This window comes from Protopterus annectens, chromosome 16.part0 (assembly GCF_019279795.1).
Source record: "Protopterus annectens isolate FY-2018-M chromosome 16.part0, PAN1.0, whole genome shotgun sequence".
Taxonomy (NCBI): Eukaryota; Metazoa; Chordata; order Ceratodontiformes; family Protopteridae; genus Protopterus; species Protopterus annectens.
In genome coordinates this window covers 701,029,826-701,053,895 of record NC_056750.1, presented here as the reverse complement: position 1 = coordinate 701,053,895, position 24,070 = coordinate 701,029,826, and the positions used below count along the sequence as shown (strand labels likewise).

At 40.2% G+C, this 24,070-nt stretch overlaps 2 protein-coding genes across 2 annotated transcripts in view; one reads left to right on the top strand and one right to left on the bottom strand.

Annotated features, from left to right (window-relative positions):
• Positions 1–24,070, bottom strand: part of LOC122790335 (zinc finger protein 239-like) — a 1,358,627-nt gene that overhangs the window by 894,063 nt on the left and 440,494 nt on the right. The gene's annotated exons all lie outside the window — the stretch shown is intronic.
• The window catches only part of LOC122790334 (myosin-6-like), a 353,888-nt gene that overhangs the window by 114,307 nt on the left and 215,511 nt on the right, over positions 1–24,070 (top strand).

Below are 24,070 nucleotides of genomic sequence, written 5' to 3'. Positions count from 1 at the left end.
GACAGATGGTAACTGTAGGAATAAACAGTTTTCATAATACAATCTAGCAATGATCTGCAGAGAAGCAGGACCATGTACACTAGTACCATGTGTCCTATATTATGAAAGCCTTTTTTTGCCCTCTTAGATCAAAAAGTGGTTATTTTGTTTATCAGTACTTTTTGCAGTAAATGTAAAAAGCTTCCAAGGACTCTTGTTAGTCTATATGCAGCATTCTGTACCTTTTAACAATAAATTGGAGCCAGATACTAGGGGGCTTCACTAATCTTCTCTAAAGCACAAACGATTAATGACATTCATATTGTCCTTCGCAATATGAATTCATATAGAACCAGTACTGGTTGTCAAGTGTCACTGCTTTGGTAGGCTGGCATCTTCTAAAATATTTTTTAATAACGTAGTTTTCCTGTTTTCTTAAAATGGGGTCAGTATCATATTATCAAAGGTTCATTACCATGAACCTTTGTTAATTGAACCTTAAACAGTGAACATTCACTTCCGTGAATGTTCAGTTCAACAAATTACTTACTGTGGGAAAGTAAAGACTTGCGCAGCATCAACAATTTGCCCTTTTCCCCACTGTAGTGAGATCTTGGGGTTGATATCTATAGTTAGGGGGTTGTGGGAGTCGCAGTCCCCCACATTAGGGGGTGTATGGTGCGCAACCCTCCCCCCCTACCTGGGTGTGTTTAAAATACTGTGCTTTGTGTGATGGTCCAAATGCTGTGCAAGTTATTACTTTGACTGGGAAAGTAGTTTGTTGAACTGAGCACTCGTAGAAGTGAACATTCACTGTTTAAGATTTGATGAATAAAGGTTTGTGGTAATGAACCTACAATAGTAAGATGTAGACCCTTAATATGAGGTACTATAAGCAAATGTAAAGTGCAGACTTACCCACAGTGATTGATTAGATTTAAGCAGATTGCCAGAGTCTCATGGGTTCTCAATTTTGTTTACAAGTTTTCACTTTAATATTATTTATTCATTTCCTAACCTGGTATTTGAGTATTTTCAGCCATGTACCAGCCCAGAATAACAAAGTAATATGCACAAATAATTTAGAGCCGTCAATAAAAGAATATTTTCAGAGGAGGTTGGAAAATCTGAAATATCAAGAGAAAACCCACAAGAACAAAGGAAGAATATGGGTTATTCCATTTCTTCACTCTTTTCAACATATATACTTATCTGACAATGATAAATGATGCACCTTAAAAATATAGATTCTAACTTCAGACAATGACCAGCTTAGGTAACCCAGTTAGCTCATTTTTCTATCTACTGGGCTGGTTACAGATCCAAATTAAGCAGGACACACACACAGAGACATATATCAATAGATAGATAGATTTAGATATAGATTTAGATTTAGATATAGATATATAGATAGACAGATAGATAAAATGAACTGGCGTGCTGTGTTTTAACAGGGAGCTGTGCTTCTTTCTTGTTCACTTTAAGACATGCTCCCAATAACTTAATATACTACCACAAAGGTTGTACCACCTTAGAGAGAAGACATATACATTCATTTCTTTGTTTTCCAAAATGATATGGCCTTGAAGGTGGTATATTTAGAGGCTGAGGGAGAAGAAGCAGTTCCCCTGCAAAAATGCTTTAAAGGTCACTTCTGATGCATTTGACTGTGTAGCTATCCGTTGGGGAAGCAGAGTAGCATAGATGGCTTCCTCAGCACTGGGCAATACAGTATTGGGAAGCCAATATTTCTGAAAGCTGAAACGCAGTTGAACTCCATGGATTCCCAACACAGAAGCTTGGAAGGTGCCAGATCTATAAAGTTAAGCACTGCTAGACAATATTTTAAACGGGATACCCTAACTTTGCACCTTCACGCAGCTATGCTCAGAATCTTACAGAATCGAGCTGACTGAAGGCTGGAATTTTCTCATGCTACAGTTACAGCATCTTGAAACTGGTTGTCATAGATAAATGGTGACTGCAGGAATTAGAACTAAAGAAGAGTCCTTCAGCAGATCTAAGTATTTTCTTCATGGTTCTTTCAGGTTTTTCTAGCCAGTTAGCAAGTATATTCTAAAAAACTGTAGAGTGTAATTTCTTTAACTTTTTGTATTTTTATATGTTGTTAATTATTTGGCTCGTATAAAGTGCAAACAGCAGAGCAGAACTTCATGATTACACAAGTCTTGGCACTGATTTCCACAAGTAAACTTGTTTTAATTGATAAAGTTATTTCCTTTCAGATTAACCCCCAGATCTTTTCCCTTCCAATTTTTTTTTTTTTTTTTTTGTGGAAGGCCTTGCAGGAATATCAACAATTTCCTGTTATAGCAAAAATAGTAACTTGTTTAGACAGGAGACCTACGATGAATCCCTCACAGAAACATACACATGCATATACAAGCACACACAGGTGCAAAAACAATTGTGAGAACACACACACACACACACACACACACACACACACACACACACACACACATGAAACACTTAGAAGGAGAAAGGAAAATAAAAAAAGGGTTGAAGACAGTAGAGATGGCATCACAGCAAAGTTTTACTTTGTTTTCTGCAGGCAACAACAGTATGGAAAGAGGCCAACAAGAGAAAGTAGCCTTAATACAGTCAGACTTGATGTTTTAAAGCATTTCCAACAGAGCCTTTAAAATAAGCTTTTAAGAGCTAATCAAGATAAAGTTTTGCACTATAAAGCATTTCATTCAGGATAGCACTTTCAGTGCAAACTTTGTCTTCCTAGGTCAACTCTGCAAGCACTCACCAGAATGTAATTCAAGAAGGCAAAAGAGGCAATAGTGTATGACGGTAACCCCTAAGATGTCCACTATCAATCCTCACCCAGGTCTGTCCAAGTCACACTTAAATGTATCCTCAATGCCATGTAATCAACCAGAAGAATTAACAAACCTTTAGAAATAATATGTATTCTAAGCAAAATATTTCAACATTCTGATTTCTTTCACTGACAAAATGTCACCTTGCAAACTGTTACAATAATCTGCTAAATTGCTACATCACAAAAAGAGAATGTTAGATGGAAATCTAAATTTCTTTGGCAAGGGAAGCAACATAATTAAAAAAGACAGCAATCTGGATTGTTATCACTGTGTATGATGGGTACAGTTTTATTGGCTGCCTTCATGGAATTCATTATTTTAACATAGACATGTCCTTTTTCTATTTTTATGTGGTGCTGCGTTAGCGTTGTCGCCTCACAGTAAAATGCTGTCCGGTTCGATTCTCAGCTAGAGCGTCTTCTGCATGGAGACATGCGTGAATGGGCGTACCTTCGTTGAAGGTTGTGCGTCAGGCCTGGCAAGCCGGTAGTAAAAATCAACTGCCAATCATTAGCGGACCGGAGTTCCGCTGTGGCGACCCCTAACCGGGAAAAGCTGAACGACACAAACAAACAATTTTTTTTTTCTTATTTTATCATACTTAATTGCCTTTGTTGAAGGTTGTGCGTCAGGGCTGGTAACCCGGTACGTAAAAATCCACTACCAATCATTAGCAGACCGGAGTTCCGCTGTGGCGACCCCTAACCGGGAAAAGCCGAAAGACGCAAACAAGACTTCTCTGAACTCAAAGCCAATGTCAGTGGTCTCAGGCTGACTAAATTTGCAGATGATTGAAAATCAATCAGTCCTTGGACCACTCCTTTTTGGTATTTACTCCTCACAGCAAGACGTTGTCCTGTTCGATTCTCGGCTAGAGCGTCTTCTGTGTGGAGGCATACGTGAATGGGGCATGTCTTCGTTGAAGGTTGTGCGTCAGGGCTGGTAACCCAGTATGTAAATATCCACTACCAATCATTAGCGGACCGGAGTTCCGCTGTGGTGACCCCTAACCGGGAAAAGCCGAAAGACACAAACAAAACATTTTATCATACTTAATGCATGGCTGTCAGTACAGCATGCAAGGGTGGTGCCTTCTCCTCAAATACTCTGATTGCAAATAAGTTTATACAAAATTGACCCATTCATTGCCTAATTAATGCAACAAAATGAATTATATTAGTGGGGATTGACTGGGGGTTGACTAATAACTCTCCTTATATGCAGTAACAGCAGAAGTACACTAGCCACTATCTTTTTTTTCTTTTTCAGTTTTTTTGCATGGTTTGCAATGAACTGCTGCTTTTATGGTCTGTAACAGAGACTGTCACTTCACTTACCCTCCTACTCATTGCTAAATGTGCAAGAAAAATATTTACAATGACAGAAAAATGCTTCTGGGGGTTTAATCCTGTGGCTGCCTCGCCTTGCATGGTGTAAAAGCAGCATTTAATTAGCCACTATCTTTTTTTTCTATTATCATTCACATGTATTTTATTTTCTTGCTCTTGTAAATCCAAAACAGCCAACATAGTGAAGCAAACTCATGCAAACAACAATACACGAGTTGAAAAGCCACTTAGTCCTTCACTAAAAATGCTAAAAACCTGAGTAAATCATGAAAGCTGAACTTTAATAGTAAATCACAGGAAAATAACATAGGGAAGAGCATTTTAACCCTGAGCAGCCATAAAGTTTAGTTTATATAATAAATTAATTATATTAGTCATATGTTCTGTATCATCCAATCCCAAATCAACAATGTAACCCAGTTAATTAACCTGAAAAGAAATTAATTAATTAACTTACAAGTGTAAAGCATTTAAAAAAAGTAGTTAAAAGTCAGTGATAATCTGTGTTCCACAATAAAACCAGAATTTATATGTATATATAATTATTCTGGAAGAAAATGGAGAGTTGATGCGTCTGGGGAATCAAAAAAAAAGAAAAGCTAGTGGCAGGGAAGGTGATGTGTGGAACAGGGATGGTGTAGGAGATGGACTAATGGGGGGGAGAAAGGAGGCACAGGAAGAATGGGCAGAGAGAAAAGGGGAGTCAGTGAAGGGGGTATAAAAGTGGAGGTCAGTAAGGCAGAAATCAGGGGGCAAGTGGAGAACAAAGGGTCATAGGAGATAATACAAATATGAACACAGAAAATGCAAGGCAATTTGATTTTCTGTGAAGAGGAATAAAGATTATAGACCTGAACCTTCAAAAGTTATATTGGGGCATCCTTGGACACAGAATAGAAAAACAAAATTAAATGATGAAAACTATTGTCTGCTTAGAGATATGCCCAACTTAAGCAGGGTTGTACTAAGAGCAACGGGATCTTAGGTGTAATGTTGAGCAGGGAAGAATGGGTTTATTAAGTGGATGTAAGGGCAGCAATATCTAATGATGGCAACACAGTGATGTGGTTTACTTAAGGAGCTAGAGTGACTTGTCACACAAGACACGAGGATATTATTAGAGATGAGGTAGATTATAAGCCAGTAGGGGAAAATAATAATAACAGAGCTAAGCTAAGGGACCACAGAGAATGGACAGAGCCAGAGAAGTATAAGAAGACATAGAGATAACATATATGGACAACAGAGATAGGGGTAAGAAAAAAAAAGCAAAGGGAAAAGGAGGATGAACTCCTTAATGGGTCAGCAAAGTGGTCAAGGATACACTAAGGGAGGAAAAGGATCTAGCAAGTACATAGAGACCAAGAGGAGGACAAGTGAGCAAATCAGTCAAAGCCAAAGTGGAAAAAGGGATTAAAACAAGGGCTGAAGTAAGATGAAATGATACCCAATACACAGTAGACAAGAAAAAAAGATAATAAACTCAGGTGACGGTCATCTGCAGAGCGTGAGACAAAACAGAGGAAGAGAAGCAAGCAGAAGTTATTCATCTCTGTCTTCACAAAGGAACCAAGGCGAAGACTTCAAGTGTAAATAGGAAGAATGTGAAGGACGAAGCATACACTAATGGGAAGAGGATGAAGGATGAAGCATATACTGACTGAGTGACTAAGCAATAGATTCTTAGGGGTGAAGCAGGAAATCTATTATCTAAAAGAGGAAGTGGCCCTAGAAAGCAGGAACTAGACTGGCTGAGAGAGGACATGGGTCTAGAGATGATGTTCTGCAACTCAAACTATCTTCCATCATCATGGGAACATCTGATAGAGGTATGTAATTCCTAGCCAGTGGATATATACTGAATGATTTGAGGAAGGCTGCAGTAGTTCTGCTTTACAAAGGAGATAGCAGGATAACCCTAGAAACTACATTCTTGTCACTCTGATCTTGTTGGCATGTAAATTAATGGAAAAGATCCTCATGGAAAGACTGCTGACATTTCTAGACTCCTATCAGATCCAAGGCACAAGACAGCATGGATTGAGAGCCAGAAGGTCTTGCCAGTCCAGCCTGGTCTTATTTTATGAATGGAACATGGAAGAATTAAAAAAGCCATCCCAGTATTATGTATTTTATTTACTTATTATATTTTGTAAGCTGGAGTACTTACTGAGCTCAGCCCATTTCAGGTTGAGGTCTGGAGAGTAGCATGTTCAAAACTACAATGTGAATCTTCCAACAACAAAAGTTTTCATATTTTTAACATAAAAATATGTACAGTTACATTACTTGCATGGCAGCAGAAGACAACAAGAAGCTATTTAGCCTCCCTTTAAGTATATGTAACATTTTACTTGTCCTCCATCCCTGGACACCTGTCTTGAATGCTTCTGTGGATTACCTCTCCACTGCCCATTCCCAAAGTCCATCCTTTAAGTATAAATCTTTCTCTCTCTCTCTTTGAAGAAGTACATGGAGATTCACAGAGTAGTTAGCCCTTACAATCAGCTGCCAATGCCCCCTTCTCCTCCTGTCCCTACTATTTAAGATGTCTGACATGATATTGTGTAAAAGTACCATGTCACCAACCTGTTTATATTTCTCTGGTTCTAAGCAAGGAGAGCTCTGTCTTTAAAAGTTTCTTGTTCCATCACATCACCCAATTTGATTTTGTCAAGGGCAGATCATGCTTACTCAACCTGGTGGACTTCTTTGAAAAGGTAACAAATTAATGGACGAGGGAAAATGGTTCACACTGCCTACCTTGACCTGGCCAAGGCATTTGACACAATACCTCACTCGGGCATTGCTGACAAACTCAAGGGGTTAAGTACAAACTTGTATGCCACCCGGTCACCCAGTGGATAGCCAACTGGCTCACAGGCAGGACCCAGGAGGTAAGAATTGGGGAGTCCACCTCTACAAACAAGCCAGTCACAAGTGGAGTCTACCAGGGATCACTCAGTCCTTGGACCACACCTTTTTGGTATTTCCTCCTCACAGCAAGACGTTGTCCTGTTTGATTCCCAGCTAGAGCATCTTCTGTGTGGAGGCATACATGAATAGGGCATGCCTTCATTGAAGGTTGTGCATCAGGGCTGGTAATCCGGTACATAAAAATCCACTACCAATCATTAGCAGACCGGAGTTCCGCTGTGGCGACCCCTAACCGGGAAAAGCCGAAAGACGCAAACAAGACTTCTCTGAACTCAAAGCCAATGTCAGTGGTCTCAGGCTGACTAAATTTGCAGATGATTGCAAATTAGGAGCTGTTATTGAATTCTACACTGACACAAATGTTCTCCAGGAGGGGCTGACACAGACAAACAACTGGTTTGCGATCCATGGACTAAAACTAAATGCCAAGAAATGAATAATAGTATCCTTTGGGAAGTTATCCATCCCTGGTAATTATCATATTGACAACACGGCCCTTAGAGCTGACCCACTAGTTAGGGACTTAGGGACATACATAGACAATAATCTAACCTCTGACCATCATGTATCTACAGTCATGAGGAAATCACTCTATGTTGTGCAACTTACAAACAAAGGTATGGCACCTAAGTCCAAGAAAGTCATTGTTCTAATGTATTTGACATTCATCAGACCTATCATTGCGTACAATGCCACCTAACCAGGCATATTCAACAATTGAAATGATCACAGAGGTTCCTCAATAAAAGAATACAGGATGTAAGTAAGATGTCCTATGCAGGCCACCTCAAGGGCCTATCCCTGTATTCCGTCTCCTACAGGCTTTTGAGGGGGAGATCTATGTCTGGCATACAGGGCATTGTCAGACCCCACTTTGATGGATTTCCTGCATATCCACAAAACAAACAGCACCAGAATTACCCATTCTAAAGATTTAAACCTTGCCTGTGATATAAATAGGACCTGATGGAGAGACAAGTATGTATTCTACAGATTACCCCATCTATGGAACAGGGTCCCCATCCATGTGAAGCAGAGTTCTTCCCTAACCCAGTTCAAGTGCAACTTGGATGGATGGGGAATAGGAAGTTCATCCCTGGTTTGGCACCTATGTCTCTAATGGACACAGGCAACCTGTAAATGGTTCATCTTCCAGGCAGCTGCTTGTAAATGTCTCATCTCCCAAACCCCTGCTACATTTATCAAGAGTATCAGAACTTGCTAGAGTTTTGGGATGCATGGGTAGGCTTAAAAAGGGCTTTGTGGTCATTGGCCTAGTAAACACGTGAAAACCTATGAAGCTATGAATGTCCATTTGTTGAATCATTCTCTGAAGTCCTTCTAACACTGTAATGTCCCTTTCCTTATATGGCCTTCAAAACAGCACATGGTGGTTGAAATGTGATCTAACAAGGCCCCACTGAATAGTAGCATTACAAGTTCACGTGTAGAGTCATTCCACCAAGGATATTTTCTGTTGCGGCTGCCATTTCCCTTTCACTTTCTACTCCGTGGTCCAGTAATTGCATGGTTAGCACCACTGTCTTTTTTTCTGCTCTATTACTATCGGTTCTACTCACCCAGCTATTACTTCATGACAGGGTTGTTGTGGCCAAAGTGAAATATGTTGCATTTGTTCATGCCAAATCTCAACTGCCACATATCTGCTCATTTGTTAACCTTTCCAAATCATTCCCTAGACTCTTCATCTATCCCACCAAGACATAGCTCTCAACTGTCCATATTTTCAGCTCATATTTTTGGTCTGGTCCTCATAAAATTTGTGGTTTTATGGCAAATCAGTGGGATGATCTGAGGACTGAAATCAGCATATAATGACATATATTTGAGCTTCAGACTTCAAATCCTTCAGAAAATGCATCCTAACACAAACGCTGTTACTCTAGTAACTTTCTAAGTTTATAAGAGCAATATTTAAAATCTGTCCCTAATTTTGGGAATTTGTCCCCTTTTTTGTCAGGCTTTGTTCAGATTTCTTGCACTGAGAGGTTGAGGGGCATCTTCTTCTTTTTCTTCTTTCGGCTGCTCCCGTTAGGGGTCACCACAGCGGATCATCTGTTTCCATTTCTTCCTGTCCTCTGCATCTTGCTCTGTCACACCTTCCACCTGCATGTCCTCTCTCACCACATCCATGAACCTTATCTTAGGCCTTCCTCTTTTCCTGTTACCTGGCAGCTTCATCCTTAGTCTTTTTCCCAATATACTCAGCATCCCTCCTCAGCACATGTCCAAACCAACGCTCTATCTCGCCTCTCTGGCTTTGTCTCCAAACCTTCCAACCTGGGTGACCCTCTAATATACTTATTCCTAATCCTGTCCACCCTCATCACACCCAGTGCAAATCTTAACATCTTTAACTGTCACATCCAGCTCTGACTCCTGCCTTTTTGTCAATGCCACTGTCTCCAACCCATATAACATAGCTGGTCTCACTACCCTTTAGTAGACCTTACCTTTCACTCTTACTGGTACTTGTCTGTCACAAATCACCCCTGACACTCTTCTCCACCCACTCCACCCTGCCTGTACTCTCTTGTTCACCTCTTTTCCACACTGGGTATACTGGGAAGGAAGTCTTCTGGTCCTTGTGCTTTATGCTCCCTAAAACCATCCAGCTCTTTCTCCTTTCTTCCCTCTCTATCATGGTGCCTGTTCTATCCTGCCTCCTTCCTAGCACAGTCCCCTCTTGATTTTCATTGTAAATACTGAAGCAAAGTACTGAGATGGCACCACTGTTTTACCTATTTTTAGGTGATCTCCCCATCTCTGATCATCCTATAAACGTCTGCCCCCACTTCCTCTTCTCTGCTCTGTGTCCTAAACTGTCCATTTTCCCTCTGTGATCTGTTGTAGTAACCCTTTAAAATCTTTGTCTTTGTTACCTTCATCATCTTTGATGACCTAATAGTCTGTTGTAGTACCATACCACATCCAGTTCCTTACCTCCTGCTTTACTCCTCTATCCTTTGCCCTAATAAAAAGCTCCACATTTTTAGTTATGCAGTTTGGCCTTTTCCTCTGCCTTTTTGCCTCCTCCTCAAATCTTTGTGGAAAACGGAGTACTTCATCTCAGACCCAGTCCAATAGCTTCTTTACTCCCTTACTTTACTCCCAGCCTCCTAACTCATCCTTTATCCTCCCCCCCAGAGCAGCGCAATAGCTCACCATCATTTCTGTCACTATATTCTTACCCTCCCCCCACACTTTAAACCAAATTAACAGCATAACCACTGCTGGTTAGTGGTACTTTAACATGGCCTTCTGTGACCCCTTTGTACTGTTTAGGATGATGTCCAGAATTATATCATTTCAGATATTGTCTCATAACAAAAGGCTGAATTTCCATGGTCAAAGAATCAATCAGTTCCTACTCCCCCCTATACCCTGGAACCCAGAATCTCACATTCTTCTTCTGGCAGATTTCACTCCCACTACGAGTATTACTTTCTCGCTTCTGTCCCACTCCTTTTCCTTTCCTCCATTCTCGCACCCTCCTCTTCCCCCCTTGATGTGTCTAGGGGATTATAGACTGTACCAATCAATCTACCTTCTTCCACTCCTCTACCTTAATTTTCAGGGCACTTAATTGGGGAGGGGGGATATGACCCTGCCTGCTGTCTTACTCCATTCTTGATTTGGTGGTCTTTTTCCTCTCTGACCCCTTACCTCTCCTTTATGTAGATTGCTGCTCCTAATTACATCTTCCCCTTCTCTGTTATTCCTGAACAACCTGTATCCAAGTGTTTCTGTGATACTAGTAATACACACTTTCCTTTCCTGCATCACTGCCTGGCATCCCCTATCTTCCTAACTAGATTGTTTGTATGGCACAGTAATACTACCCTCTCACTCTCAAAGTCACCTCTGTCTTTTTCTGTGGATACTCTACAAGTATCTCTGCCTTCTGTCAGCTACTTGAATGCCTGTTATCCCTTGTTTCAATGTTTCTGACACTCCCTTTCTCCTTTCAGCTTAGTTTAAAATGTGCAGTTACTGAGACTTAGCTTTACAACTCACCACTTAACGCTACATTCCCTTCTGGCCTAAGATGTAACTTATCCCTTCTATAGACAAGATCTCATTGCCAGGTTTCCCCCATTTTCCTTCCAGCCCCAGGCCTTGCTCCCATGTCCACTTCTGCAGCCAGTCACTATATCCTGCTAGTCCTTCAGTGTGCTGGTTGCTGGTCCAGTAAGAGTTACAAAAATGAAACTTCTACCTCCCTCTCTTGGTACGTAACTGTGACTTCCCTGACCCTTTTTGCTATGTCTTCATTGTTCTCTTGTGAGAGGTCATTTGTGCCTACATTCACCATAACATGCATCAACTTCTCCCCTTGGGGATTAATTTGGTCACTTCCTCCCAAACATTACTGAAACCAAGCTCCAAGACTGGATTTACTGAAATCAGGTCTCTCCTTTCTTATTTGTATGTCAAAGTCAAGTCAAAGAAAACTTTATTGTCATTCAGAACTACACAGCAGTGTAGCTGAACAAAATTACAATGCTTCGTTCTTAATGCAGGAAACAGTTGCACACATAGACAGAGAAAATTTTAAACAAATCACAGTAGAAATTTAATAAGTAGCAATTTGTAAGTAAAGTAGGACAGCAATGACCCACACCCATCCCAGGACAGGAGACAAGGAACAATATGAAGGTAATATTGTCAAAGTAAAATTAAAACAATAGCAGCATATCTGTGATTAGACTGAATTATTGCACAGTTTGTATATTGCACTTTACAGTCCTTCAGTGTGTAAGTGAGCTACCTTAGTATTGCACTTAGTTATTACACATCCATAAAATAACACCCTCTACTCTGTCCCCACATTGGCTCTTATCTATTTCACTTCCTGTCCCCACACTGGTTCTCAGCTCCCTCATTCCCTGTCCCCACACCACCTCTCATCTTTCTCACTTCCTGTCCCAGGGTGTGTTGGTTGCCTCCCTCCCTGCTCTGAATTTAATATTTTTCTAGCCCTCCTGTGCTTTCCTGTAAGACCTTTTACAGTGTTCTGTCTCTGTTGTTTTCTGTTTGGCTGAATGTCCCTCCCTGCCCATCTCTATCCTATGTTCTTGTGGTGTTGGCTCCTGTATAGTCACGTTTTGGCTTTGTCACCCCATTACAACGTGCTGCTTTTGTTTACAATCTGCAACATAACTTCCATGTTCTTGTCCTCCCTTTTGTGGCTGTATCTCCATCTTTCTCTCCTCGCATTACACTATGTCACCCCACTTGACAGCCCTGCAAATCTCTTCCCATTCTCTGCCTTTCGTCTTACTATTTTCCCCAGGTCATCCTATCTGCTGGCCTCCTGTTCCTAACTCTTCTACAGGCTCACTCTGTCCTTTTCATCTGAACAATCAGTCCACTTCGCATCTCTACCTCTCTTATTCTACCATAAAACTCCTCCATTTTTCTGCAGTGTCCACATCCCCTATTACACCAAAGCTTCCTGAACCAGACATTTGCTCCAGATCCAGAGCCCCTCACAAATCTCTGCCCCACTCTTTCTGTCCAGTCTGTGTTTCATCTTTCATGTCCCATTCTTAAGCCCTAGCATTTTTTTTAATGTTTCCATTAGTTATCTTTTATTTATTAACCTATTTAAGCCCTTCATGTTTTATCACGTACGAGCTAAGTAAATGCTAGACAAATAGCAAACTGAAAGGTAATTAATATTAGACAATAGACAAATCCACTTAATTTATCTAAAAAGTCCTTACTTAGAGACAAAGCAATAGACATATTTTAGATTATGTAACTTCACAAGTCTTTCAGAAGTAATGAGTTGATCCACAGTATTATTTCAATACCAGAAGAATCACAATGATACAGGTCTTTCAGAACCAGTCAACTTCCACCTTGTTCAGGTCTCATAACACACAAATGAACAAAAATAAACATAATGAACAAAATCTAAAACAGTCCTGTGTTATGTAAGTTCACAAGTTTGTAAGTAATCTAGTATTATAGGCCCAAGGGCCATTCTCCATAAAAAAGGATTAAACGTATCATCTTCCAACCAATTATTAAAACCTTTACATTTTCTCAAATTAATCTTATTAATTGCAGAAGTCTAACCCAATTTTTCATGTTATAGTAATATATTTACTCCTCAGAGAGGAATTGTATTTGGGAAAATAGAAATTAATATTCCTATGTTTAAGTTATAGTAAATTATGATAAATGGTTAGGTTTAATAATGTCTGCAAAAATGTACCATTAAAGAATTTGTAGGCTTAGATAGCCTTCCCTCGAAAGTATCTGTAATGAAAAGGGTAAAATTTCAGTTTATGACATCTGTCAGAGTAGTTCGTATTCTTAATCATTGGAATCTGTTTAGTAATGACCGTTGCACAGATTTTACCATATATAACTACTTCTTCAAATAAATACAAAAAGTGTTGTTATATTCTAATAACATTCATATGTATGTTACATATATTTGCACCATATCTCACTCATCTCTAAGTGAAATTGATTTAAGAATAACACCATTACTGCTAAAAACCCTACGTCTTACTAACCTGACATGTTTATCACAAGACACTCTGCCATCGACAGTAATACTGAGGTTCTTATATTCACAAAGCATTCTTAAAGGTATTTCATCCAAAAAATGATTGTTCTGGGTGTGAATTATTTCCAAAATACAATACCTTACATTTGTTGACACTAAAATACAGCCTGCATTCCTTAGCCTGCACAGAAAAGTAATTTATAAAGACATTCATCATCATCATCAGCCCCCTTTTTCCCATATTTCCTACATGGGGTTGAGGTGCCATGTTAACTGTCACCAACTCTCTCGATTCAGTGCCACACTCCTGCCTTCTTCAACACTCATGCCTGACTGTCACAGCTCTTCTTTCACACAATCCATCCACCTCTTTGTTGGACGTCCTTGCTTTCTCTTACCATTTCCAAACCACCATAATCTGTCCTCCTTGATTTCTTCTGCAATTGGAGCTACTTTGGCTTCTGCTTATTTTTCAGCTTCTTTGGCATTCTTCTGTCATAGACTACACCTGACACTCTATGCCAGTTGGCTGCAGCCCCTATGATTCTAGCTTTGACCTCTTCATTCAGACTTCCCTTCTCCTCAACCACCCCTCCCAGATACCTGAAGCTATTTACCTGTTCCACTGTCTTCCCTTCTATCTCTATTCTCAGCTTCTTCTGATTTCCTCAGTATGCTGCCATTACCACCATCTTCTCTGTGCTTAGTTTCATTCCATGTGCCTTCAGTTTTGCATTTCATTCTCCTATCCTTTGCTGAAGTTCTAGCTCAGAGTCTGCCTGTAATGCCACATTGTCCGAATACAGCAACTTTGTTGATCTATCCACTTCAACTTGCTTGCTAATGTAGTCCATCACCAGTATGAACAGTAGTGGTCTCAGAGCTGACCCCTGGTATACACCCACTCCCACTGGGAGCCCCTCTGTGAGGCCAACCACTGGTCATACTTGAGTCATTGGGTCCTTATACACAGCCTGCACTAATTCTACCAATGTTTCTCAGTACTGCCCAGATTAGCTTCCTTGGGACACTGTCATATGCTTTCTCCAAGTCTAGGAATGCCCAGGTGAACTCTGTTCTTATCTCTACCTCCTTCTTAAATATCTGTCTCACTGCAAACATCGGGTCAATTGTGCTACATCCTGATCTGAATCCAAACTGTTCATCTCCCATCTTACAGTCTACTAGACTGCGTAACTGTTTATCAGTCACCTTGTCCAGAAGTTTCATGTAATGTGATAGGAGTCTGATGCCTCTGTACTGCCCACAGTTGTGGATGTCCCCTTTGTTGTTGTATACTGGTATGAGTATGCTTATTCTCCAGTCATCTGGGATACGCCTTTCTCTCCACACTGCTGTTAGTACCCTCAGGAGCCATTTTTCCCCTAGCTCACCCAGCATCTTTAGCATATCTGCTGTGACCTTATCTGAGCCTGCTGCTTTCCCTGACTTCATTTTCCTTAGTGCTGTTCTTACTTCTTCTAGAATGGGCTCCTCTTCTTCTCTCATCGTAGGCTGTTTCTGGGGCAGTACAGCTTCTGTGGGGTTTTCTTCATTCAGAAATTGCTGGAAATACTCCTTCCATATGCTTTTGATGTCCTGTGGACTGGTGAGCAGTTTGTTGCTGGCATCCCTTATGAAGTGTGTCTGACTATCTTTATCTTTCTGTCTTTGCCTTGCAACCTGATATAGTTTATTTGGGCCACTTACTGAGTCACTTTCCAGAAGTTGGTACAGTGCCTCCAATGCCCTATTCTTTGCTATTGCAACTTCTTTCTTAGCTTCTTTGTTAGCCAACCAGTAGTCCTTCGTAGCCTGGTCAGTTTTTCCTATCTCCCACTTCTTCTGGCACACCTTCTTTCTTTTGATGACTTCCTAGACTTCTGCATTCCACCACCAGCTTTCCTTATATACCTTAATCCCATACCTGACTCGGCCACACATCTTTTCTGTAGTCTTAACACAAGCTGTTTTTTAGGCGTTGCCATTCTTCTTCAACTACACCTATTTCCTCGTCTTCTTGGGGTGCTAGAGCCCTGAGTAATTCCTTGAACTGTTGTACTTTCTCTCCAGTCAACTTCCGGGTCTTCAGCCGGTCTCTGTTGACATTAGAGCCTTGTCGAACCATTGTTTGCAGCTGACTGTGGCAACTAGTGGTTTATGCTGTGGGCCGACTGTTTCACTGAGGATGACTTTGCAATCATGGATTCTACCCGAGTGCCATTTCCTTACTAGGAAGAAGTCTACCGGAGTTGCATATTGGCTACTTTTGTATGTGATCTTGTGACCGTCTCTCTTTCTGAACCATGTGTTGACTACTATCAAGCCATTTGCCATACAACAGTCTAGAATGGCTTCTCCTTCTTTATTTCTGTTGACCCACCCATGTGGACCCAGAGAGTCCTCATATCCTGTTCTGTCTGTCCTGATATGTGCATTCAAGTCACCCATTATCAACACCAATTCATGTTGTCCTGCTTTATCTAGTAGGTCCTGCAACTGCTGTCTGAATGCACTCTTTTCCTCACTATCACAACCCTGCTGTGGGGCATTGGCTGAGATTATGAATATTGCCCTATCATTACACTGGAGTCTGATTGTCATGAGTCTGTCATTAATTCTGCTGATATCCCTCACTGCCTTCTGAAGCCTCTCTCTCACCACAATTCCTACACCATTTCTAGCCTGTCCCCCTCCGAGAGTAGTACAGTCTGGATCCCAAGCCAAGTGTCTTTGTTGCACTGTCCTTCCATCTTGTCTCTTGTATACATAGGATGTCCAGCCTCCCCTGTATCAACATGTCATCTACTTCCAAGCTGCTTCCTGTCTGTGAACCTACATTAAGCATTGCAATTCTCAGTTCATGTTTGGCATGTTGGTTGGTTTTACTCCAGCTTTCGCTCAAAACAGCTATCTCAGTTAACCCAGGCTGGGCAACTAGACACCGGCGAGCCAGTAGCTTATTGACCCAGGACTGGTGGGCTTTATGGCAGGCAAACACTGGCCCAAAGGGGCACATATACCCCTCCCACCATTAGCAAGGGTCCCTGGCATAGATCAGAGTAGGCCGGGTCCTCAACCCACTAATCACTTGTAACTACCCATACCCATTTTACCGGCATTAGTCAACATGACCGAATCATCTAGAACCATATTTTACACCTTTGAGTGGCTAGCCCTGCCACGGCGTGAAGTCTGTAATCCATGTTCTCCTATCTTGAGGATACTGTGCACCACAGTAGATGCCCAAAGCAGTTGGTCTGTACAACTCTTCCCCCTATAGTGCACCATGTAGAGTCTGTGCTGCTGCCCACAGCTCCATTCATTGGTGATTTTGAGATGGAAACACTCAGCATGTTTTTTGGGTGTGGTAGAAACCCCACGGAGACACAGGGAGAAGGTGCAAACTCCAAGCAGGCACTGATCAGAGGTCAGGATCGAAACTTGTACCTTGAGCATGGGAGGTGGAGACCTTAACCATTACGCCAACTGGTTTCTATATAAAGACATTATTAATACCATGTAAATTATCATTGGACGGTATTATGAACCCTGTTTTACAATTATCTGTGTATTTATTTAATCAAAATGACTGATGTAAAGGAGTGGTAGAGAAAATTAAAATGAGGAGGACCCTTCACCAGTGTTTGAGGAAAAACACAGGTAGAAAGTCTGACTGCACACCTTTTATAGATACACAGTGTATATGGTTAGTCAAACTAATCCAGTTAAATAGGAATGGGTTAGAATTAGACTTTAGTAAAGTTCTATATATACAATAAAGTGGCAAAGTGTAAAAGGCTTTGGTAAGACTGAAGTAAACAATACCTCCAGTTAGTCCTGAATCCACAGCAATTGTACTCTGATTGTAGGATTTGACCCAACTAGTCATAGTTGATCTATCTGCAGTAAAGTCATGTTGCCAAAGATCAATTATATCACTGCATGTAAAATACTTTATTCAGATTGTGTGCTTTCATCCTGTTTAACAGGACTTCATCAGAATCTGCTGACTGGACCCATGGTTGCCTTCTTCCGGGTACTTTTTAATGCATTTACAAAAAAAAGGTTAAAAAAGCTGAGAAAGATGGCATTGCACTTAGGAAACCATAGCAGATTTTAATCAAAGACAGTCTTGACACATACTTTCACAGCAAGAGGTTCTCCAGTTCGATTCTCGGTTGGAGTGCGGGGAGTGCCTTCTGTGTGGAGTCTGCATGTCCTCCCCGTGGTTGGGTGGGCGTTCGAAAGACATGCGTAAATGAGCATGCCTTTGTTGAAGGTTGAATGTCGAGCTGGCACCTTGGCGTTCGTTAAAATCTACTGACAATCATTAGCGGACCGGAGTTCCGCTGTGGCGACCCCTAACCGGGAAAAGCCAAAAGACAACAACAACAGCATATTTTATTCTCAGGATCACCAGCCAATCTAGTTTCAGATTTTATTTTCTCACAATGGAAAGCAAATTTAAATTTTTACTAAACTTATTGAGGATGTGTTTACTTTTATGGCTGACTATTTCTCATAACATTTAAAAAGGATTTTTTTTTTCAAATAAAGTTTACTTAATATATTACTCCACCTATTTTGCACTTCCGAAATCAGCTACTGTACTAGCTTTGACTAAGAATTGTGCACCTGAAATTGAAAGACAGCATTTTAAACCTACTGACATGTCCCCAATAAGTAATTAATGTGAAAGTCAACAAAATTAGTTTAATAAAAAAAAATAAAAAATATAATCAATAAGTTAAAACTTATCTCAGCTGAGAATGAAGCTATAAGTCAGCCCAAACTAAGACATATGAAAAACTAAGAAAATCCTTCAGCAACAAGAATCTGCAGTTCCATAAATAACTGCATACACTTAGACAAGGAAATAAATATACACAGCATCAAAATGAACAGAAACAACTTGATTGTCATTCATGACTGAGCAGAAATTGCATCCTGAACCTTCCACAGGGGAGGTAAGCAGGACACTCCCCTTTATTCCTCCTTTCTGCCTTGCTCTTCCAGTGCCGTGGCCACTAATTGAATCTAGGTCTCTTGGGCATAGTCAGGGTGCCACTCTGCTGCACCACAAAGTCAGGCTAGTAATGCTATACATTTAAACTTTAGGAAACTCTAGTATTACAGGTATGGATCCATTTGTTAGAGAACCATTTATGTAAGGAATCTGAACTCTAGAATGTTTTTATCTGCTTGATGTACACTGGTGAGGATTTCCATACTGGGGTAATGTATGCCTAGGAAATCTTCACAAGAATCATTTTCAGTTCTTTCACAAGATGTTAGTAAATCATTTATAAAATGTAGACATCTACCTATAAAGTACCATGCAGAGCAGCTTTTTAAATGAGGGATATGTATTAGACCTCAGGATCTTGACTGCCAAAATGAGGTGATTCAACTTTAGATTAACAGTAAACTGAGCCTGCCCAAATAAGATGATTGAGAGTAATGTAATTAGTGGTTGAGTTCTTCTTTGACAAATTATGAAACTAACAACATTGCGATAGGTTAGTTTTAATTTATAAATAAGGGTATATCAGATAAGCAGGTTTGTAGTAGCAAACAAAGCAGTATCCAATGGAGCAATAACAGTGCTTAAAAGCATTTGCCAGATTTCATGAATAAGGCAACATTTAAACGAAAACTCCATCCTCTCATACAATAATTAGGTTTCTTTTCTCCCTACAATATGGTTCCATCATTGTGCATGTACCAAAAACCTGCTTGTAATTTTTAAAACTTATTTCCTTGCACTGGAGTCAAAGGAAGGGAAAGCCCACCTACTTTTTTTTAAACTCAAGTTAACTCACATACTTTGCAAAGAAATTTGTCTCCACCTGCATGACATATCATAGACACAGTTAAATCTGTAGTTTACCTTGTCAGGTACTGCTGTCAATCTTAGATGGGTAATTAATTCTGCTAATGTCAGGGACACAGCAGCTGATATAAAAAAGACAGAGCTGTGGAACTGTTTCCACTGTTTTTATTGCAGAGGGGAGGAGAACTTAACACTCCCCTTTCAGAGCAAAACAAAGCAATTGGATCAGTCAGGGGTTCAAAGGCAATTGTCAACTCTTCTGACAAATTTACATAAGCAGCAACACAGTATTGAAATTCTAAGCTTTAAATGTTATTTATAGGTTCATAGGTAGGTACTAGGCTATCGGCCCAAGGGCCTACGTAAGCCTAGCCAACAAGGATCACTGGCTTACGCCACCCAAGAAAATTATTTGTTAGCCAGAGGCCTTCTGTGTTAGTCTGTACTTCAGAGAAGTAGATACCAAACAAGAGAGGTCCCAGGATGGAACCCTGTGGTACTCAACTTGTCACTACTTTGAGGTCAGATTTGGAGTCTGCAACGTTTATAGTGTGGGTTCTGTCAGTGAGCCATTTGGCAACCCATCTTGTGACGTAGGGATTTATACCTAGTTTAGTGAGTTTAGCTATAATTCCAGAATGGGGGATGGTGTCGAAAGCCTTGGCGAGGTCAAGATAGGCTGTGTGAACCACCTTACCCTCATCTACGGCTTTGGTGACTGCCTCAAAGAAGTTGATCAGGTTCAGGAGGCATGATCTGCCTTTCACAAACCCAAACTGGGTGGGGTCTAAAGTTTGGAGGTTACCAATGTCTTTGTTTATGAGTTCCATGATGATACGTTCCATGGCCTTGCAGATCAGGCTAATAGATCAATAGTTCCTGGGATCAGTGGTGGCTCCCCCTTTGTGGAGTGGGATACTTTGTGTTAAGATAACTTAAGAGTAGTAGCAAAGATTTCTGTGACATTTAGAGAAAAGTCAGTAAATATTTTTTCTTGTAAAATATAAATGCATTTACCATTTTCAAGCCCCCCCCCCCACACACACACACACACACAGGCTAGAAATGCAGAATGAGTCAGGTGGCAACCCTAATTTGTAACCTGCTCCAGATTTATTTTTTTCTGACATTTCTGTAATGAAGAAGGGGGTGAATGAAACCTAGAGTACATCTTGCTACATAAGAAGAGGTTTATAGGGTATTACTAGGAGGTTGATTAAGCAGATGATTTGCAGCCTGTCCACTACAGTTCCCACTGCTTACTATCCTTTTCCTTGAAGGACTGATGGGCCGAACCTGGTGTGAATTTACAATTTCCTATCTACTTGGATAGGTTGTATATAAAGAGGGTTAAGGAGCTACTTTGTTTAATGTAAAAGGAAAGCATGTTCCAGAAAAAAAAGGATTTCACTGACAGAGATATACTGTGGGACATTTCTGTTTTGAAGATTAGGTCTCTTGCACAGGTCTTCATGGTGTTAAAGGTTTTTCAAATGTGTTGGAGGCCACCCAGGACTGGGCACTGTGAGGACTTGCAGGCTTGCCATAAGCACCCCATAAAAGTCTTAATAAGATGGAAAAGACAGATAAAGCTTTATGGCATTACCTTAGCTCATACAACTAGGCCATGGTTTTCTTCATAAGGAAATGATCATGTGTTTGGACAGATGTATGCCAAAGACAGTATTATATTATTTGTTCATTTTTACTGTATTTAAGTTTGTTTACCAGGGTAGAAACACTGATCAAATAATGACCAATTACAGGCTCAGCCCGAGTTGCATCATAATGTAACAAAATGATGTACAGTATACAAATGACATTGGTTTACATTTATGAGTAAGCATAAACAATTTGACAAACAGTATATACATAGAAGGAATAACATACCAAATATATTTACAGTTACATAACTGGAATAGAAAAGGTAGAATTGAGTTAAAGTGGGAGAAGAAGAAATAGTGGAGATATAAATAGTAGTTGCACGGTTCTCAAAACTAATAGAGGCTAGTAAGATGAAAGACAGCATCAGATTGTATGTGTAGTGGGTTTATAGATGTAATATTAAGGTGAACTGAATCCTAGACTATGATGAGTGAGTTAGTCAAGTGACTCAGCTATATGGGAGCTAAAGGTACTACTAGTTGGAGATAACGGTTTATATAATATCATGGGCAAATAATGGTGGAGAAGAAAGGATAATACCATCCTTGGAACTAGAAGATATACCTTTGTTAATCAACTGGGTTACGTAGAAGGAGTTTCTGATGAAAGTAAATATATGGTGGTCAAAAGGCACTTCATTGTCTACAAAAGTGCCCAGGTTCCTAATAATCATATCATTTTTTGAGGGGGGGGGGGTGACAGGCATCTTTCATGCAACTGGAGTGGGGGTACTCAAGTTTTTTAAAGGGTATAACCCTACACTTTTTAGCATTTAGCTTTACACCACAGTCTTGAAACTATAGGTTTGTACATGCTAGACCCTCTTGGTGCATCTGGAAGTCCTCCAAAGTGTTGCTGATAGCTCTAAGTTTGCAATTATCTACTGATTTTCAAAAAGGCAGAAATGCTTGATCTCAGCTTTGACATAAGAGATAAAAATACCAAGTAAAAGCCATAATATTGAGCCCTGAGAGAACCCACTACTGACAAACATTTTAAAGACAAATACAACCTGAACTCTAATGGACTGAGTTCTTTATGTTTACCAGCAGGTTATGGAGCCATTTACATTTAGTCTGATTCATTTGTTAGTAATTCCTGAGTGCATGTTGGTATTCAAGGCCTTAGTTACATTGAGGTAAGCTGTGTTTACCAATTTACCCTCATCTAGCATTTTAAGTGACTTTTGCCAAGGAGTTCCACTAGATTAAGTAGGAAGGCTTTTCCCTTCATAATTCTAACCTGGTCTAGGCAAAGAGATTGTAAGCTACAACTATCTTTATTTACGAGTCTCAAACAGATGCGTTCTATTGCCTTGCAGATAAAGCTGGTAAGGATTATTGTCCTATTGCCAGGATTGGGGGGGACCTTGGTTAAAGGAGACAACCACAACTGTCTTCCATTCCTCCATCACAAAACCTGTTTGGATGCTAAGGCTGAAAGGATTTAGTACTGTGTTGGTGAGACAGTGCCTCATTCTAACAAGGAGGAAGTCCAGCACATTATCATTCACAGAACTAGTGGTTTTAGTTTTGTAAAGTGCCTTTATGACTTGCTCAGACAGGATCTTTGGGGTGAGTGTGAATATAATGATATGTGAATGGGGGGTTGGAGGAACATGGGGGAAAGATTGCGATAAATTAATCAGCTAGTACACTGGCTGTGACCTCACTGGATGAGTGGGTGTTATCATTAGGTATCATTTTGTTGCAATATAGGATATTGCTCCTAAGGTTTCTAACATAGTTTAAAAAGTATTTATGGTTGCCCTTGACGGCGGTTGTAATTTTTAGTTCATATTTACCCTTACTAGATTTGATTTTGTGTCTTAGTTTTTAGGTTAACCTCTTGAGTTCACTTTTAGATCACAGAGCTTTCAATATGCTTCCCTGGGCAAGAGGCATTGTTGGCTACTGTGTCCTCAAGTGGAGAGGCTATTAAACTGATTCAAGTCATTAGCAAGCTGTAAGTAAGTTTTCCTTTGAGAAATCTCGAAAGACAATATGGTTTGTGGGAAAGTTAGGCTAAGCCCTCATTTTTTTTCTATTAAACACCTTTATTGAATTATCACTTATGAAATAGCTCAAGTGAACACTAATGTATGGTTGTTAAATCTGACTGGTGATGGAATAACTTTAAGCACAGAGCATAGTAAGTCCATATTTCTGAGAACCAATACCATTAAATCTGAGGCCCTGCTAAGGGAGTGCACAGTCTAGTCCAGAAAGCTTCTGCTGATGGAATCTAGGAAGTACTGTGTCTGTCAGTTTGTTTGTAGTGGTGTTGGTTTGCCGGTTTATGGGTAGATATTTGAAATTCCTATGAATATCATTGCTTGATTAGATGATGAGAGACTCAAGTTTGTTTATGTATGTGTCATGGGCTGTGGGGTGTCATAAAGAGAGTTCTCTTGTTGGCTAGGATATAGTAAGAGATCTTACTGATAATAGTTAGAAAGTGAAGGAGTCTGAACTTGTTATCTTGCCATATAAGTCTTCTTATGAATGAATTATGGGGGAATATGGACACAAGACATGTAACAGAGATAATTTCAGAAAGGTGACAGGCATTGAATCTTGAAGGGAAGGTGTGTAATCGCAGCATTGTTACCAGTTTTTAGTGATGATGAAGATATCAATATTCTTAGTCAAGATGGATTGTAAGGAGGACAATTTCTTATCTGCATTTTTAACACTTGCTAGTTTTATACTACCCTGAATTGGTTTGCCACTTTGCTAGGAGGAGATTGACATTACCTATAACAGGCACTATAGGTTTGGAAAAAATTTGGTCAATATACAAAAGTCCTGATGCGAGATATGTAGGCTATCCCTGGCAAAACAGGAAGGACTGTCAGCTATCTTCTCGAAGGCTGGCACACTTTGAATCCTCTTGGAATGAT